Raw genomic sequence first — 20,620 nt, 5'->3', positions numbered from 1 at the left:
CTAAATTTCTGTATGGAATATCTGCAGCCAGTGCTAACTGGTCTCTGCTCCATCTTCTCTCCTTCATGAACACATCAACATCTGTAGGTTCTTGAATTGTAATGCACTACTGTTCACAGCTTTGCACAAAGAAGATGTTTTCTTTTGTTGACAAACACCTCTTTATCCACCTTTGGTCTGGAGCATTAGGGTGGTATAATCTTTCTATCAGAAGCTTTTACAAAGTGATGTTAGTAATTCTGCCTGTAAACACCATTCAATTGCACAGGGGCTGTCAGTTTTAAATTTACACTGAATTCCAGGAACCTATGACTGGCTACGTACAACCCTTTTCTAACTTGACCTTGAGGCAAAATTTCAAAGTCACAAAAGGAAGAGAGTAATAACAACAAAAAAATTTCATCATTTACATCTATGAACTGTTAGTTTACATTTAGATTTCAAAATGTTGCATTTAAGACTTCCACAAGAATTCCACTTAAGAGATATGCTTCTGAAATATAATTAAAGTCTGAAATGCTACCACTTTTTTTTTCCTTTTTAGCTGATAACTGTTTAAGAGATAAAATAAATATTTCATACCTGTGGGCTGTTCACCAATGGAAAAACTAGATATGTTTACAGTCACACAAAAATCTTACTTGCCCTGCAGCATCTTTGTGAGATTTCATCTGGGAACTATTTTTTATATTTAGAGCCTTTAATTTTGGATAAGACAAGTCAATTTTTTCTAAAATTTATGAAAGCAGAAGCTTCAGTTTTGATATGTGTCTGTGCAAGTGGTGAGAGGGGAAGGGAGATAAATTGCAAACTTCTAGTTTGTACCTGTCCTCAAAATTAAGAGAACAGAGTATCATTACCCTTTTTATTTTCTTCAAGCAAAGAGAAAAATACAATGTAAGCAAACAAGTGAGAGCACACATGGAAAGTTTTACATTTTTGCATATAAACAGAAGCCTCGATCCTGAAAATGCAGACAGTACCCTACCCTCAATTAAAGAAGGCTGAGAGGTGGACAGAGTAGAAACAGTGTCCAGTCACAGCCCATTACAGGACACTCACATCAAGATTGCTGTGCTGCAGCTGTGACTCAGCACTTCTTTAACAATTCCCTACATGCTTAAATTTGAATGACAAAAAGGATTTCAAACAGAAGGGAGTAAAAATGCGTGCTGATACCTGAGTATTTTAATTTTTTTTTAATATCATCTAACAGTTTTCTGTAACTATTTCTATTTCTAGATTTCATTTTTTTACAGTGATTCCATAGCTTTTAAGTTTCACACCTCTGAACGCAAGCCTCCTGCTCCCCAGCCTGTGGAAAAGCAGGTCTTTGCACTGCTGGGCTGTGCTGCCAGGCAGCACGAATTTCACATGCAGCAAGTGCCTCCTCCCACCCAAAACACAACCCACAACTGTGGGCACATTCAGTGCCCTGCACAGGCACTGCAGGGTATGTCTGCACTTCCCTAGGCTGTGGAGAACGTGGTCACCCCAGCAAATAACAAGGACAGGAAAGCCTTTGGAGAGCCCCAGAAGCCAGAGTTCTGTGCACTCGCTGACACCTCTGAAGACATAGAACTGAGTATTTTAAATTTGACTAGTCCCATGGTACTTGAGTTATGAAAAAGGAAAATATTAAACCAACTTAGCTTGAAAGGTTAGGTCCAATAAGTAAAATGGAGCACAGACAATTAATAGCAAAGGATATACAACATACCAGCAATTTTATTTTTTATAATAAATAGGTTTATCAACCCCTTTTATAATAGCCTCTCTCCTAAATCAAATTTAGACAAAGGAATGCAAATCAAAGAATAATCCTAATCAGTGTTTTAACTACAAGATTAATGATTCATTTAAAACAAATGTCTACCCTGATAAAAGAAAATCTCATTATTGTAAAAAGCTGCCTTAGTCTACTTGATTGCTCCATCTAATAGGAATGTAAATTAAATAACAAAACATAAAACCCATTAATCTCGCCACTTTTACATTAAAAACAATCTTGTGTTGTAAGCTGCTGCTGAGTAAACTAGTAATGAAACAGCTATACAGTAGTTTCAGTTAAAAATCAGCAGCAGCTGGTTTAGCAACATTAAAGATAACAAAAATATAGCTTGCATATCAATTGCATCTTTTCAGTAAAATACACAAGTATTAAAATGCTGGCCAGGATTACAACTCTGGATTAAAACCTTTCTAGGTTTTAGAGAGACAGGCCAGTAGATTCACTTAATGCAGAGACCATTTTATTTTATCACAGCATCACATCTAATGAATACCCTATTGTAAGAAGCAACATGAGTGTTTTCCCTTGAACAGTAGCTTTTTGTACATATGAATATGCTTGTAGGAAGGCTTTTGCCAATGTTGGTAATATTTCAGAGGGAAAGGAAATTGCATTCTTAACCATGTTACCATCACAGAAATTTCAGTGCAAAGCAGGCTGGGGAGTCAAACGAAGGTCAAGCCAGTTACAAGTCAAGTTCCTTGAAAGAGCAGGGTTCTGAAGTTTATTTGTTTTCAGGGAGAAGTCTGCGGATAGGTCAATAGCTTGAGTTTTAGACCTGACAACATTCATGGAAAGAAATAACTTCCAAGGCTGAAATGACTATGGACCACTGAACAACAGGATTGAAAAAAATGTAGCTCCACAAGTCACAATGTATTTAAGCTCACCATTTACCAACTTTTTAAAAAATGCTACTTGCATGACTGATAAGTAAAGCAGGGTAAGGTATCTCTCAAAAGCTGTTGAAATACAAAACAAAAATGCAATGTTTTACAAGACAGCATAGAAATCTTAAGATCATATAAAAATTGCTTGATTTTCTAATAGATAACAGAATGTCTTAGGTTGGAAAGACTTTAAAGAACATCTAATGCCAACTCCTTGCCATGGGCAGGGACATCTTTCAGTTGCAATTTATCAGCTCAACTATTAACATAGAATTAAAAATTAGGAGAAAGACAGGAAAACAGCAACTGGAATCATCAAATTTCAGACTCAATCACCAGGATTCTTTAATTGCTAATATAACTTACAGCAATTAGAAAGCAAGAATCAATTACAGCGTTATAATCCCAGTGATCTGTGGAATATGGAAGCCCACATGGGCACCTTCCCATAGCATCTACAGAAATTCTTCCTTTCCCTAAGGAAGGTGAAAGACAGAAATGGGAAATCTTTGAAAGTACTCTGAAAGTACTGAAAGTACTCATTCCATTCACTTGCTCCTCAGTAAGTGATAAGACTTATATCACTCTTGTAGATAAAGTTTAAAAATAAAAATTGGGATGCAGAGTTGGAGTCAGTCCATAGCCAATTTTTACTTTCTCACCAACTATTTTCCACATATGAATAAATTAGCAAGTCCTTTCAAAGTACTAATGAAAAAACCCTGTTTCCTCCACTTTCATAATCACTGGAGATATATTAATAACTTTTCACTCCAACTGAGTAGAGCTCCCCATCTGCAGCTTCACAGCCCTTGACTGAATTCACAAGGTACTATTTGTGTATTCAGATCAGAAATCTGATTGCCATCTGTATGCACTGATTAGTTAGTGATCAAATAAGGTGCAAAATATATTCAAGTATGCAAATCAACTCTTTGCCCAAACACTGAAGGCTCAGTTATGCATGGCCACCTGAAATGTGTCCTTTCTGTTTACAATTTGCATAGCTTTGGTATTAGTTTGCATCATCATCTCAGGGAAACAACTGAGTTTCTATTACAAAGTTACTAAACTGATGTTGGACAAACACTGCACTAGTTTTGATGGAACCTAACAAGGACTACCATTAGCACAATAAGACATTTTAGTTGGTTTAGGTTTCTTACACATCTAGCATGCAACACTCTGGAGAGAGGCATGGTCATCTTAAATTACATCCTTTTCACAGAGACAGAAAATTGCAGGAGAGATAAATTCAGCAGGAAAGCAAAACCAAAAAAGAAATGAATGTTGAAGTCAACAATACTGCACCAGATGTAGTGTCTACTTGATTTCTAGACCTGATGCTACAAAATCCAGCAAGATTCACTGCTGAAATCACACAACGGTTTAGTGATATGGGAAAATGTGTTTGTGGGAACTGAGGGACTAAGAACAATCTAAGAATCTATTCACTGCATTATGACCTTTACATCACCAAGATGACAACTTTTTTTCCATGTCTTTCTAAAAACATCTGACTTAGCCTCTTTTTTGAGAACACAAAATATCCACAAGCATGAGAAGTGACTGTGCATCAGCAGAAGTCATGCATGGCAAACTCCTGACAGGACTTAAGTGCAGTTAGCTCAGAAGGCATTCAATGTCAAAACTATATACATTCATGACCTTTCCTGCTCCTTCAAACCAAAATAAATTCATTCTACCATAAGGTGGATAATCAAACAAAAACAAAACTGTATGCACAAAAGCACAGTATTTGATCGATTATTTTCTCCATTTTCCTCCTTTGTTGCTAGTGCTAAAACAAAGCCAGAAATTCCTCAGTGGGTTTGTTTTAGGAAAACATTTATTAATCAATTGTTTCTTTTTAACCTTCCTCTTTTATTTTGAGAAATTCTATACAAATCAATGTAATATTAGCTATAATCACAAACGAAATTACCTGAAGGCAATTCAGAATGTGAAATGTATGTTTACAAAACGCACTAATTAAACATTGCCAACTAATATTGATTTTGGTGTAAAAAGTGAAAAACAGCAAGGCTGAAAATGGTCTAAGTTCCTTAATGGTGGCACAGTCACAGAGCTCAAGACAATCCATCAATTTATTATTTTTTTAATAAGTACATACAAGTTTGTACAGTTCCCTTCTTTTAGTCTAACATCTCTTAATAGCTTATTACACTCCCTGTGGTGTTTTTGCATTTGGGAATTCTGAATAAAGAAGACAGATTGTGACATTTCTATTCCTTTTAATCTACCACACTCATTGCAGTTTAAAGGGCATGGATGAAGACACAATTTAGAATCTGCAAAAAATAGATAAATATCTCTAGAAACCGTGAAATATTCATAACGCCTACTCTCAGCTACTTAAAGGCAACACTGTAAAGTCATCATGCCCAACAACTGATTAAAAGAGCTGATGAAAATTATCTAGTGCAGATAGCATGAATACCTCTGAAGCGTATAAAGCTTTGTACGCTATCAAACCTTTAGAATTTAACTGAATTATTAATAAACAACTGAGAAAAAATAAATTTAGATATGTGAAGAGTTACAAAACTGGTCCTAAGACTGCAAAGCTGTGATCTAAAGCTTCCTATATATATTTGAGAAATATTGTAAAAAATACTAAAATAAAAGTAAGATATATAAAAAGTTTGCCATCCCTTGTTAAAGGTGTTATCTGTTGGCTACACAGACACATAACTGGGCACAGAGGCAGCAACCAAGTACAAAACAGGCTCTTACTGAAAACATGCAAGGAAAAAAAACAAATACAACAGGGGGATGGAGTCACCACAATGATACATACCCCATATGTAACAATTCTACTGCTCTCCAAGCAGCTCAAATTAAAAAGTTCCCCTTTAATCACAACTCCTTTCTCTTTTCCTGTCAGAAAAACCAAGGACAAACAGAATAAAGCATTAGTAATCATCTTGGTTACAAGACAAAGTGTTCATTACAACAGACGATACTGTGATAACCTGTTCACTAGCACTGGTTTAATTATGTTGCCAAGATAGGTAAATGAATTTTCTCCCTTTTCACATTTAGTTTTTCTCATCTTTATGGGATGTCCCATGCACAAATGATGTGGACGTGGCTGTCATCTCTATCATAAACACCACTACCTTTGACTCTCTTCAGAAAATTATGTTAACAAATAATTAGGTTAAAAACGTTCCCAGCCATGATTTTAACTGGTGTGAAAAATAAACAATTCAGGTGATGTAATCTCTTTAGCCTTAAACAACAATTTAAATAATCCTGTTATTGCCAAAATGTACATAGATTATTATTCAGATGAGAATTAAAAAGTATTAAATTGACTTTGTATGCAAAAAATTCATTACTTCAAGGTAGGGACCAGGTATTTTTGGTGACGCTGGGGTCTTCACCAAAAGCGGCACCAGCACAAAAGCTCTCCTTTTCCTTTGAGGAGCAGCAGCAATCAGGAGGAGAAGATTTGATGGGCTCAAGCACAGTATCAATTTACATGACAGTTTTCACCATCAGCCTATGTGTATTATCCACCTCTTGGTGAATAAATTCACAGAAAGTGTGATTCTCCTCTGTCCTTGCCAGTCTGAAAAGGACAAATAACCCACATATTTCAAGCCTATATTTTAATCCAAGTAATGGAAAAAGGTTTCAAAAACTCTACAATTTTCTCAAGTGCTCTTAATACCTTGTTCCTAAAAAATACCCCTCCAAAAAACCCCAACAAAATACTAACAAACAGAACATCTTGTTTGATGGAAGAGATCATCATAAACTTTAGGGCAAAACATAGCAATAAAGTCCAATTGCTGTGTCATAGTCTGGTATAAAATGTCAGCTTCAGCACAAGGGCAAATGAACCCACTTACTTTTTGGTGAAAGCTGAAGGATTTTGAAGGGATACACAGATATACAGCAGACCTCTCTAATATATCCATTGGTGGAAAGTCATTTTCTCTCTCCTAGCTATCTGGAGAGAAACAGACCTGTTGGCTCAAACAACAGTGACTGAACATTTTTGCACTCCAGTGTGCTCTGATAAATAAAGGCTACATTTAACTGAGATAGGAATGGGCTTCCACAATCACTACCTCAGGTTGCTTTGAAATATCCCCTCAAGACAAGCATTTTGTTGAATAGCATCTATTCAAGTAAAATTTTCTACCATTTCTGGCAGACTAAAAAATAAGAATTAGAATAATACACATTGAAAAGCCCTCATGAGTTCAAATTTACCTAGGTGAGGTTCTCTGCTCAAGTTCTGAATATCTTTGAAGATGGAGATTACACAATCACTCTCAGATCTAATATCTAGCCACCCTCAATGTAAAACAGATTTTTCCACTATTTAATTGGATTTACCTCATTGCAACTTCTCTCTGATGCCTCTTGTTCTGTCATTCTACGCCTACCAGAAGGGTTTGGCTTTATCTTGTCTGTAACCACCCACGAGACAGTTTAGGACAGCAACAGATCTTTCTTTCTTGAGGCCAAACAAATCCAGCTCTCTCAGCCTCTCCTTGTGTATCATTTGTTCTAGCATCCCAATGGCCTTTCTCTGGACTCACTCCAGCACATCTATGTATTTCTTGTACTGGGGAGCCCAAAGCTGAACACAGTATTTCAGATGCAGTCTAACAAGCACCAAACAGAGGGAAATAATCACTTGCCTCCATCTGCTCTCTATGCCCTTGCTTTTAGTCTAGTATGTAGTTGGCCTTCTTTATTGAGAGGATACATCACTTTCATATGTTCAGCTTGTCTACAGGGACACCTAAATTATTTTTTGCAGTTTCAAGTCTCCAGACTGGACTTTTGTAGCTTGATTCCTGTAGATAGTAAACTCATCTTCATTGCTTATGTTTTTAAGAGCATCTGGGCTACAGTATCTCATACTTGAGCACTTCATGCTGTTATAACTCTTCACAGCAAACCAGGCAAGCTGTGTTTATTGCTCTACGCTAGCATAACATGGGAGCACCAAAGGCAAACCAAACCTTTTCTTTAGCCAAGAAAGAATTTGGATTTTCAACCAACGCCAACACAGTGCTGGCAGAAAGCAAAGTTAATGTGTATCACTTCATAAATCCTGGACTCTGCTCACATCGCTGGGGAGCTAAGACAAGACAGCTACGAGTCACCTCTCAAATGCTGTAAGGTTACACCAACCTAAGTGACCTCAAAACATTACCTGACAGCCACAAAATAAGCTTTTGTCACTTTTGGTTTTGAACATGCTATCATTTACTTCCTCTTCATTGCTCTGGCCCTTTGATATGTGATGTACAGAAAGAAATATTTCTTAATCTTCATTTGGCTCAGAAAAACAATCTCTGTCATGCCATTGGGTGTCTGACCACGAAATTAATTCTGTGGAGGGGAGGGTTGGAAGCAGTACTTCATTATGAGCAGACACCAAATCTCAGTCTCATTTTCTTTGCACTGTTTACCTCAATATAAAGATCAATGTATCTGTAAACAGAAGGTAGAATGATATATAACGTCATACACTGAAAAATTTGCTTTGGAGAAATAAATGGAAGCTGCCGAGCATTTGCAACTGTAATTTCCTGATGTAGCTTACCAGGAGCAAAATGATCTTACCAGCCCAGTATCAAAACTGAATGCCTAATTCTTTACTCCTTTACAGACTGCATTCCTATACATCTTTAAACAATGTGAGTAAAATGCTACCATTTTAGCAACATATGTTTCCTGGTTTTAGCAAAGGGTGAAATCTGTCAAACATCCCAAAGAGAATTTGCCAAGATCTTAATCTCTATTCATTGCAGCCATTACACTTGAAATTGATTTTTACTGCTAAAACACAACTTTTTGTGACCACAGTTGAGCTTCCACAAAGATTTAGTAAAACAATCCTAAGGCAGCACTGGGGAATAATTGCAACAATAAAGTATAGACACATCAACTCTCAAAAGATAGCAGAATGGTCACACGGTGCTGACTCCTACTTCTTACCTCCATTTCTGTAAATGCATTTAAAAAGGAAAAAAACCATATTACTCTCTTTCTTGCCATCTTATATGTAAGTGTATGAATTAATAAAAGTTCTGCATTAACTATGGTACGTTACAGAGTCACAAATAGGACAGAAAACTCCTGCATTGAATACTTTGAAATGTATTACAGACTGGTGATAATATACAAGGATTCGAGAAGACAAGAGCTCTAGAAGAAAATTCAACAGTATGTACATGTACAGATATAGAATATCCTCAGTTGGATGGCACCCACAAGGATTATCAAATCTAACTCCTGAATCCACACAGGATAATCTAAAAGTTAAACCTTACATCTAAGAGCAAACACTTCTTTAAAACCTAGACCTGGGGCCATGATTGCTAACTGGGGGATCTTGTTCTAGTGCTTGACCACTCCCTCAGTGAAAAATTTTTTCCTCATAGGCAATCTAAACTTACCCTTTCATGGCTTTAAGTAATTTCCTGACCTATAACTTTCATGATCAGACACACTATTTCATATATTATGTAACAACTACCCAACATCAGCTGTTTCTATTTCAATATCTGCTGTAGCTAAGAGCGCTCTACAGATAATCACATTTCAAGGAAGTAAAATAGTAACAACCTCCCTGTTTTTCTTGTTATTTTCACCTTTTGTTAACTTGCTTATCTATTTCAGAACACTGTAAATATAAATTTCTATACCAACAGCAAGAAAAGTTAATGAGATTCTGGCAGTGGTTAAGGCATTCATTACTATGATGTTGACTTAATAAAAGGAATCGTTTTAAGAACTGAAGCAAAGTAAAGAAAAGTTTTTGGGTTTTTTTTTTTTCTTTTTTTTTTTTTGCAGGCCTGCCAGCCTGAGACAGTTGCTCTTATGGAGGCAGGTGTTGACTAAGGAACCCTATTCACAGCCTCATTAGAACAAGACTGAGTGAAACAGAGGAATACAGAAAGGGCTAAAGAAATACAGAAAGCAGCATCTCAGATGTGATCCTACAGGCTGTGGAGCCAGGAGAGTCTTCAGAGTCCTAACCCACACAGAAATCTCTGCATCAGCAGGCAGCATAGGGAATAACAAAAGCAGAAGTCACAGCTGATAGCTCTTGGGACATGGCATATTCAGAAGCTACACAGTTAGGTAGGTCTCTCCAGTAATCATGTTTACCTGCACGAGGAATTGCAACTGGAAATAGAACCTTCTGGACATTCTTAGTCTGCACATCTTTGTAGGTGCAGCTTTTTTTTTTTTTTTTTAAACCTATACCTATTTCACAGGAAGGAAACTGTAGATGAAAATTTGAGTTGCCACTGTTAGGATTTATCTTCTTTAAGTAGGTATAATATAGGCGTAGGATAGAAAATTTTAAGTCAATTTTATTTAAATCTGAAGTTCAGATACAAAGCTTGACACAGGAGAAAAAAACAGTGTCACAAAGCTCACTTGCTGATCTGCAAGAAACTGGGTAGAATCAACTTTTGATGCATTAAGGGGGTGAACAGCTAACTGCACAGGATCAGAATCAAAAATAAAAAAACTTGGGAGTTTATTGTGTTTGGGGATTGTCTGTTGGTTTTTTCTATTTTCTGATTGATCAAGCAAACTTTTAAAACAAAGACATTTCCAGTATGTAAAGGGAGCCTACAAGAAAGCTGGATAAGGACTTTTCACAAGGATATGTAGGGATAGGACAAGGAAGAATGGCTTTAAACTGAAAGGTGGTTGGTTCATACTAAAAATAAGGCTCAGAAGTCCTGACTGCTTTAGCTTTCTAGTTAGGCAGTTGTTTGGGGATTTTTTTAGGAAAGATAACATGTAACAGCATAAGTATAATAAAACCTTTTTGTTGATGTTTCCACAACTGCCCATTGAAATTCCCTTTATATGGCTACATTCTTATATGGTGCAGCAGATTATGATTGGAGAAAAAGCACTGGAAAATAAGATTTAGATACCATACCACTATTCCCTGATACTAAGCTACGTTTGAGTGCAGCTGATTCTCTGGCAGAACAGTTACACAGATCTATTTCAATGAGAACCTCTATCCTAGATACAGTACCCTACAACACCAGAATAACATTTTCACCCCTACTACTGCCTGAGCGAGGCATACATCTGACCAGACAGAGTTTAAAATGGTAATATGGTACAAGATTAAGGTTTAAATTAACCCTTGAAATGCTAAGAATATATATATGTCACTGTGGTGCAGTTTATCCAATATATTTAATTGACGTGTTTTGTCCAGCTTCCCGTTGCATACAAAAAGCCCACTTGACCTGCTGTGAAATACACTTAAAGACAGTTTCCAGATGACCAGATCTTAAAAGTTCTGATCATCTCTATGCCCACTAATTTTGGTGAACTTCCTTGTGATTCCACATTCCAGCCACAGATTTTTAAAATATGCTCACATTTAGTACATCGCTCACCTCCACTGCACTGAGATATTTCTAAACATTCATTCCCTTTCTCACAGACTGACAGGGTTTGACAGATAAAAATATGATGCAACAAAAAGCCATGCACCCTTATAAATACATTTACATCCAGTGGTTCTTCTGCTATTAAAATAATGGGTACTGAGTAAAGATCAAGTATGCCCCTCTCTATCTTGATAACTGCAACCTGGAAAATGTAGGTTTTTATCATCACCACCCAGAATGTCTTAGGAAAAAAAATCTGTTATCTGTTAAAATACACTCTGAAAAACATTTAACCAAAATATTTTCTCTTATAAATAACTGTGAAAAGAATTGTAAAATACTGTTTAAAAACATTTCAGTTGCTGCACTTCAACTCTGTTAAATGCCTTTTTTATAATTAATATGCACCTCAAATAAAGTTACTGTAATTTAACTTATAACTTTAGACAGTATAGTTACATATATAAAATAGGTATATATTCTATAATTTAAAAGTTATCATTTATGTTTAAGACTGCCCTGTGTTAATTACATACATACATACATGCATTTCCTCTATTACTATTTTTTATTCTTATTTATTATTATTTATTCTTATTTATTATTATTATCATCATCATAATCATCAAGTTCTCTGTGGTTAGTTTACTTTTTAGACTGGGCATGGAATATCATGGAGCCAGTATGAGCTGGCATGGATCAGGCTGAAGGAGGAATGACAGCATCTCCACCACGGCCTCTCCTATGCCACTGGTTTTCCTGGAGGACTTCTCTCCTTGCTCACAGCATGAATACACCTGAATGTCTCCATAATACCTAAAATATTAGCTGGGGCACCTCAGTTTTCCATTAGCTACAGGTTAATGAGAGTTAGCTGAGAGTTGATGAACTTATATACTGTTCAAGTCCTTTTGTAGAACCCTATTTTTATCCTTCTCGGTTTAGAGTCAATAACAGTACATTAATTCCACAGTAAACCATTAGCTAGATTTTGTGTTTAGAAAAGATGCAAGAAGCCTTAGGACTAGAAATTGGTGATAGAGCCTCTCCACAGGCTTTACATCATGGTGGTTTTTTTTTCCAATTTCTCCTTTAAATTAACCCTTTAACTCAGGAAAACTTGTGTTTTAAATCACTGACTATTGCTACATACATGCAGTGTAGAAAAGTAAAATTGCTTACAGAATCTTCAAAGGTGGTAACCAAAATACTATATATAGTATTATCATTAAATATGTTTTAATCAGATTAAAACTATTCAGCAAAGTTGAATGTCTTTTGTCAATAACTCATTGACTCACATGCATTAATTGTTTTTTCTCCTGAAATAGTATCTGGTAAAAGCTGAACTTAATTCTTGGACAAAGACCTCAACGAGCGAGGTGAAGATAAATCACTTACAAACATCATTTATATAACCAGTCCCAGCGAGGCTTCTTTGTTTATTGAAAGACTGTTAGAAAATGTATTACTAACTTTTAATTTGATAGACTGTACTGGTCCAAAATAAATCTAAGCCATTTCTAGACCATCACAACTCATCAATTTAACTTATTACATGAGAAGAAATTCTTAATTGCCTCCAGAGTAATTAATTTAAAATGAAAGTGAAAATAATTCATAAATTAATCATCCTTTTCAAATATCCTTGCCCAAAGCAGTGGGACCACTTATTTTCAAGACTTTTTTTCCTACCCACAGAACATAGGACTGCTCAGTAAAACTCACTGAGCACCCAATTTAGTACTGCATTTTTCTTAGTGACACAGCTGCTGCCCTGAAATTTTCAGTCTTCAGAGTGGTTACAAGAATCAAAGGGAAATGGGCAAGGACTAAGTTGTGGAGTCAAAATTTGAGTCATCTCTGATGACTAATCAGTATTTGAGAGCTAAGCTTGTATTCAAACCACTTTACCTTCTCTACAATTACTGAACACAACTTCAATAATCTGGAGTTTGATATTTCAATGAACCAAGTATATTTGTAGGGATATTTCACTTGGCAAGCCACAGAGAAATCTTTAGATTTTTATCATGTTATTACACTCTTTTCCTATTCCCCAGACGTGGTAACTCATTAAGTGCAGGATTAGCCCTAAAAAAAAAAAAAAAACGGAGTCAGAGGCTAAAATCCACTTGAGAGCTTTTCAATGAATTTAAGGAAGGCTAACCAGGCATGCCAGAGGGGTGTGCAACTTATCAATGACCTATCAAGTTTCCATGGTACAGCACTTCTTGCAATTCCAGTTAGGCATTATATCTACACTTTAGGAGTGACCTGTGCTTGGATTTATAGCAGACAGAGCAGACAGACTCTTGCAAATCAAAATAAGAAAGAAGACAATCTTCACTGTCCAAGTAGAATAAAGGGATGATCAAAACAATATAGTCTGGTGGGATATTTTTCTAATTAACACGGAAAACACGGCACACCGCATACTTGGCTTTCAAAGGAGATGTCATTATCTCAAGTCTTAACTTTGTGGTCCTCAAAATGGTCAACATCTTTATCAAAACTAAAATCTCTTAGGAAAATGAGAAAGTACCAGCCATTTATCCCAACATCCAAATAAAACAAGGACTATCTCCATTTTTGTCTGTATGTCACCTGATATCTCTTGGGCATGGGAAGGCTGCACCAGCTGCTCACCAGGGACATGGGTGGCTGCCAAGTCTGCAATCATCCCAGGCTGCTGCAGGATATAACTGGGAATCTTGAAGGGGACATATTCTCTCTGTGAAGGCAGAAATCATTCTCTCTCCAATACATTTGCCTCCATCAAGAATGTGTTTTTTAATGCTATAAAGGGATAAAGTCACCCCACCCTAGCAGGTTCCCTTCCTTTCCTGCACCACACTGAAAATACAGCCATTCCAGGCCTACCTGGAAATCATGACTTTCTGGTCATTTTCCTGGTTGTGCTTCCCTGCACTGCCTCCCTGCCCCTGCCCAGCTGGCTGACTGTGCTGCTCCCCGTCTGCTGCATGACCCAGAGTACACCTTTAGCTATGCAGAATCACACTCGAAAGAACAGAAGAATGAGAAATATTAAATTCCTTTTCATAAAGTTCAAACAAAGGGGCAAAAATTAACCCAAGTCTATTCAGAATCAAAACAAAGGATCTCTGAATAAAGTTCTCCCACAGCTATAAGACCAATCTTAAGGAAAAGTGCACTGCCAGCACTTGCTTCATGGACATTATTTCTTATTCATAGGCTGCCTACCACATGGCAAAGAGGAGTTCACAGTGTACAGCTAGTGCAGTGGGGCTGCAGGCTCCAAAGTAATATACTCTTTATTAAAAAAAAGTCCTGTGGTAATTCAAACTCAGCACTGCTTAAAGCCTGTGTAATTAGCAAGGGCAGACTGTAATATGGCAAGCCTGCTGGGGAAAATGAGTTTCTGAAAGCTCTGGAAGCTGGGCTTAGGTAAGCAGCTCTTGCCACAGCATTTAGTGCCCATTTTAATTGTACACATTTCACCATAACATTGGCTCCAAATTACAGTAGATTGTTAAGGCAAATAACATCTCAGTTATTTAACTGCTAGGGCCAGCCAGCCTGTGCTTTAAATGGATGACATCTCAGGTAATGCATGTTCTTCCCAACACTGGACCACAAAGGTATATAATAAAAATCTTCCAAGCACTCATTAGTGCTCATTTACTTCTGCAGTCTACAAATGTGATATCCAATTCCGTAGGACTTCATAATCTCTGCATTCATTTTGGCTGGAAATAAATGGTGGTTCTCAGTCAGTTCAAAATACCTAAGCATGACTAACTCAATGAGAAAAACTGTTGGTGTTTTAACACAGAAAATATTAACCTTATTGTATATTCACAGTCAACCAAAAGAAGCAGCATGTCTGGTGTTGGCTCTAAGTAGCCTGGTAGAGATTACTACAACTTCTTTAACCACCCCAAAGAGAAATTCTGTTAAGTTCAAAAGAAGGATAAGCATCTCAGCCTCAACAAAAAAAAAAAAAAAAGTTATGTGCATAGGAAACATGCATGGTAACCTGTCAATAAAGAGCAGTGCTCTATTCAGAGCAACTGGCAACATACCCTGAACAACTAGCAGAGATAGTTGCTTCCTTTAGAAAAGCCAGAGCATGTATCAACCTCAGCAAGATATCCACATCTGTCCATTAATATTATGTCTACATTTCCCAGAAATGACCACACAAAGACAAAAACCACAATGTTTGACCCCATGCTTTACCATTAGCATTAAAAACCAGTGACGCACTGGTAACAACACAGACATCTCAGTGGGGCTGACAGGCTCATTGTATAAAGCTTTTACACAGCTTTAGTGTGAACATCTTCTAAGGACATATTTATTTCTTCAGAGAAAATTAAGGTTATTAAGAATTACCTCAATCTATTGAAAAGATGCTGTTTAAAAGCAGCTCAGTATCCTCACAAACCAAAACAAGTCAGACCTTAAAACCCAAAATCCAGCAGTACCCTTTTAAAACAAGAATTAACTTTTGCTAACAGAGAAAGGGGGTGAAGTAATCTGTCATTATGTTTTAAATCAACCTAAATACAATAAATATTTGAGTAATTAATGGAATTTGGTTTTGTGCAACAGTTCCTGACATCATCTAATTTTTTTCAAAACAATGTAATTTAATCATCTGGGAAACTCTAAATGCACTGCCATGTATGGTGTCACACAGGAGGCCAACAGTACTGGTTTGTAAGAAGAAAACTAGAAGCTGTAATAGGATTTCTCCCTTCCCCTTGACAAGCTGTAGACACAAGTTTAAAGTCCATAACTAAGACAAATATACAAGCCTCAGCTGTGCTTACACGTGCATAATAAATTATCCTCTGATCCCCTACTTCAAAATATGTTCAAATTCCAATTGATAAGATGACTGCATTGAGTCAAGTGAAAGTTTTATGAATCTTAAAGCATTTTGCCTTTCTGCATAAGAAAAGCATTTTTACCTTTACTTGTCTCCAAACTTTTATCAGCATAAGTATATACAACACATTCCTACTGCACTTCTTTCTTCTTAAAAAGAAGAATCAGTTCTTGCAACTGAACAACAGGAACTGTCCAAAATTCAGCAGAGGCACATGCAGGTTCCTGCACCCAGAGAAGAATAACCCCATGCTCCAGGATAGGCTGGGGCTGATCTGCTGGAAAGCAGCTCTGTGAAGAAGGACCTGGGGGTCCTGATGCACAACAAGCTGTCCCTGAGCCAGCAGTGTCCTTGTAGCCAGAAAGGCTGATGATGTCCTGGGTGCATTAGGGAGAGCATTGCCAGCAGGTCAAGGGAGGTGATCCTGCCCCTCTGCTCAGCCCTGGTGAGGCACATCTGGAGTGCTGTGTCCAGTTCTGAGCTCCTCAGCACAAGAGAGACATGGAGCTGATGGAACAGGTTCAGTGGATGGCTAGGAAAATGGTGAGGGGTCTGGACCACCACTCTTATGAGAAAAGGCTGAGGGAGCTGGGCCTGTTCAGCCTTGTGAAGAGACAACTGAGAGGGAACCTCATCAATGTCCATCAGTATCTGAAGCAAGGTGCTCTTCTCAGAGGTGCTGAGTAAAAGGGAAAGATGCAATGAGCAGAAAGTGATGCACAGGAAGTTCACCTGAACATGAGGAAAACCTTTACTGTGCAGGTGACTGAGCACAGGTACAGATTGCCCAGAGAGGTCATGGAATCTCCTTCCTTGGAGACATTCAAAGTCATCTGGACACAATCCTGAGTAGCATCCAGTATGGGACCCTGCTTGAGCTGTAAGGCTGGACTAGATGACCTCCAGTGGTTCCCTCCAATCTCACCCATTCTGTGATTAAAATATCAGGATAATGACATAGCACTATTATACCAGCCATGGATGCAGACTGAAGATGACAACCATGGAAGGTTATGGGCTTCTGATGGTAACGAAAGAGGTAAACAAGGGCATAGTCCTATCCCTCTTTCTCTAAATATATTTTCCTGCATACTTATCCTCCCTTTTACAACAGGCACCTGAGTCCTAATACCCTCCTAGCATGGCAGAGTTACAACACTTCAGAAAAACTCAGCCTCTTTGGCATCATGTACTGAAACAGTGGCAATGTGGAGATGCATTTCACACAAGCAGCAGCAGGGAAGGCAGGACAGTCACTCCTTTTGCATGAAAGCCTTTTAGAACAAAGTCTAAAGCAACAAAACAAACTAGCCTTCCACCAAAATTTTACACAATAAAAAACTCAACCACTAATGTAAAACAGACCCTGTTTCTGTGCACAGGTTAGTCATGCACACAGACATCATGCTTGAGGTGCAAATTTGACATTGGTTTTACATTCCTGACATTCCCACAAAGGGCATTGCTGTTCTGTGGATGAAAAGCACTAGAGGGACAAAGTACAACTTCAATAGCATTATAATCATCGCAGTAAGTCACAACTGATTCACACCAATGTGACTGTAAAATCGTTATTATAAGTTCCACAGTAAAACAAAAGAGGAAGGTATTGCATATGAAACAGAGAGAATACAAGGTTGGGATGATTCAACAGCATTTTTGAAATATAATCACCCATGGAGAAAGTCAGCAACCAGATCCTCCAAAAATGAGGACAGAAATCTATGTAGGATAGAAATACCTTGATTCCTAAATGATACTTTTTTCTTGAATTTTGTTTCTCCTTTCATGTGAATTCACAAGCCCTCTTAACCTCTTGCTCAGTTCCTCTACCAACAAAGTTGCCAATGAATTAAGGAAGGATATACAAATAAATTAACTGGAGCATTTACAGAAATTTGCAAAATAGATTCTATAAAACAGCATTGCTTCTACATATGAGTTCCTTTTCCACATCCCATGGTCAAACAGTTTGATGGAAGAAATAAGAGCAATTACAGTGAATAAAAGTTTATCACTGTTTGTGCCCTTAAACCAAGCTGCACCAAATATTGCCTGAATTCCTTCCTGAAAAGCTGACCACTTAAACCAACTTTCTGGAGATAATTAAATATTAAAAAAGAAAGAAACAAACAAAGAAGCAAAAACCCAACAAGAGAGTAAGTCTTCAATGACCTGGATCTAAGAATTTTCTCAGCTGAGAATATTTAATGTGAATTTGTAGACACTGAGTGCCAGTGGGACTGGCAATGCAGACAGAAAGTCAGAGTTTCAGATCATATTTCTCAGAGAAAAGCCAATTCTCAGCTCCCTAAAACTGGAAAGACTTCTTACTTCAGTCTCAGATTAGGTGTTTCTCCTTTCTGCATTTTTATTTTTTGATTCACTGTTTGATTTGAATTATTAGCTCCACTGCCAGCCTTCTTCATTCAGAAGACAAGATTGAAGAAAAACATTTTTAAAAGAGCTAAAGACTTACTGGTCTCTAGCTTAGGATAGCTGAGATACAGACAAGTCAGATTTGAGAAGCAGATCCTACAGTTATTTTATTATTTGCAAAGGAAGATCATTCTATCAGGAGAGACTTCATGGTCAACACAGATGTTTATCATGATCTACCTAAGGCAGCCCTGGAACAGTTTGGTTACTCCTGCAAACCCAAATGCTCCCATGTGTAATTTTCTCTGCTTCTCACAAATTTAAAACATCTACCTTGGGGCTCAGAAAAGACAACTTCTGAACACTGGCTACATCAACACCACTCATTTACCCTCACAGGAATAGATTTCATCCCAAGATTGCAATTCTCACTTGATTTGCTTACATTTAATAATTGTTACCAGTGCAACTGTCTTAGCAAACAACACCTCTGCAAGGTCTTAAAAATAGCAAATCCTTAGACTTATCCTAATTTTTCTCCACAAGACATTTTAAGAAAAGGCACTCAGCTCCATCTGCTGGATTTACATTATTTCTCTCTGAGGCTGAAGTCCACACAATACAAATGGATTTATTTTCCATTTGTTAAACATCTTATACACCAACAAAAGGAGTCCAAACTGCTGCTAAATAGGTATCTCCCAAAGTGCCATAAGGGCATCACTCCTACCTCAAGTTCCATTAACACATCTCATTACTGACCTTAGGAGCAGTAACCCATTCTTGGCAGACCTGTCTCCAACTCAGAAGTAATTTCTTGTATTTTGCCCTGTTTGCTATAATAATTATAAACACAGAGGCCAGGAGACACTGAAGCTAAGCTGTCTAATGAGATTCAATTAATTATTTCAAACAGCTAAGCAAAAATCACTGGAGAAAAAGAAGCACTTAACTAGTAAATATTAACATGGTCTTTCAATCTTAACTTGTAATACTGTAAAAATCCACCCACTAGTTACACTGCTGTGTTAAGAGTAATTCTAGAAATGAATGTTTTACACCTGGTGGGAAGCAAATTCTATTAAGAAAGGAATAGCCTCATTTAAAGAAAATATCTGACAATGAGTTTAGAGGTTCCTAAATATATATTCACTATTGCTTCTTCCCTTAGTATGCATTGTTTCAGCTCATCAAATACTTCTAATGAACAGCCAGAATGGGATAGAGATACATAAAATGTCATTAAAATATATTTTTAAAAAACTATTTACAATTATAAAATTCTAAATTAGAGCTTCTGGGGGCAAGATAAAAGCATAAAATATTTTCATCACCTGTCTGAGGCGACTAGTGTTACTAATTCATGGCTTACCTGTGTCAATGAAGCAGTAAGAATTGTATCAATAAAGCCTTTTAAAAAACTCAATCAAACAAAACACCTGAAACAAACACACACAGCAAACACCTTTATACCCTGTTCTTTTTATAGGCTTTATTCCGATATTATTTTTATAAGTGTATTTTCTTTTACCTTAATGAAGCATAGCTAAATTTACACTGGAGTAATTCAAAACAGAGAAGGGACCGCATGCCTGTAGACTGAATTCTCTGCGTACTTTGGTGGGATTTTGTTCATCTAAGCACAGGCACAAAATGTTTTAATAGCACAGTAGGCAGTTCAGTGGAAAAATAAAATCTTCTGGAACACTTTGGCTGTCAGTCGCCTACCTTTGGTTGTTTGTTACACTTTACTCCCCCTGAGCTAGTCACCAGAGGAGACACTGACTTTTCTTACACTCTCTCTTCTTGAACAAGACAAATGGAAACATCTACTTAGTACACAAAGGGCAAATCCAGGGGAAACAAACCTTTTCCTCTTCCTGTAATACACAGAATTTTTAAAGCTCATCAATCTGAGCTCTGTCTATCTTCCCAAAATAGGAGGAGATTTTTTGCTTGTTTGTTTGTGGGTAATTTATTTTAATTAAAATAAAAATGAAAGCTGCATGGTTTCCAACTACATTTTCAGAAGTCCTTTGCTGCCCTCATGTGTTTTACGGGAAAAGTAACCCTTGAAGTCTACACACAAAACAAAACAGCTTCTCCAACCAAGACTACTTCTGTTTGAAAAGGGCATAGACCATAGAAATAAAAAAAGAAAAATAACTGAAAGTTTATTTCCTTCTTCTATTAGAGCTAAGTTGACTGGTTTAAAATTTAATGACTATATATTAAAAATAAGAAAATGTAT

The 20,620-nt window shown here is 37.1% G+C and overlaps 1 long non-coding RNA gene across 1 annotated transcript in view; it reads right to left on the bottom strand.

The window, feature by feature from the left end:
* Positions 1–20,620, bottom strand: part of LOC146438187 (uncharacterized) — a 38,281-nt gene that overhangs the window by 16,359 nt on the left and 1,302 nt on the right. The window lies entirely within an intron of this gene.

This window comes from Lichenostomus cassidix, chromosome 4, assembly GCF_008360975.1.
Source record: "Lichenostomus cassidix isolate B80296 chromosome 4, HeHo_3.0, whole genome shotgun sequence".
In the NCBI taxonomy this organism is placed as follows: domain Eukaryota; kingdom Metazoa; phylum Chordata; class Aves; order Passeriformes; family Meliphagidae; genus Lichenostomus; species Lichenostomus cassidix.
The sequence above is the reverse complement of the archived record's forward strand: the minus strand, read 5'-3'. Positions and strand labels throughout refer to the sequence as shown.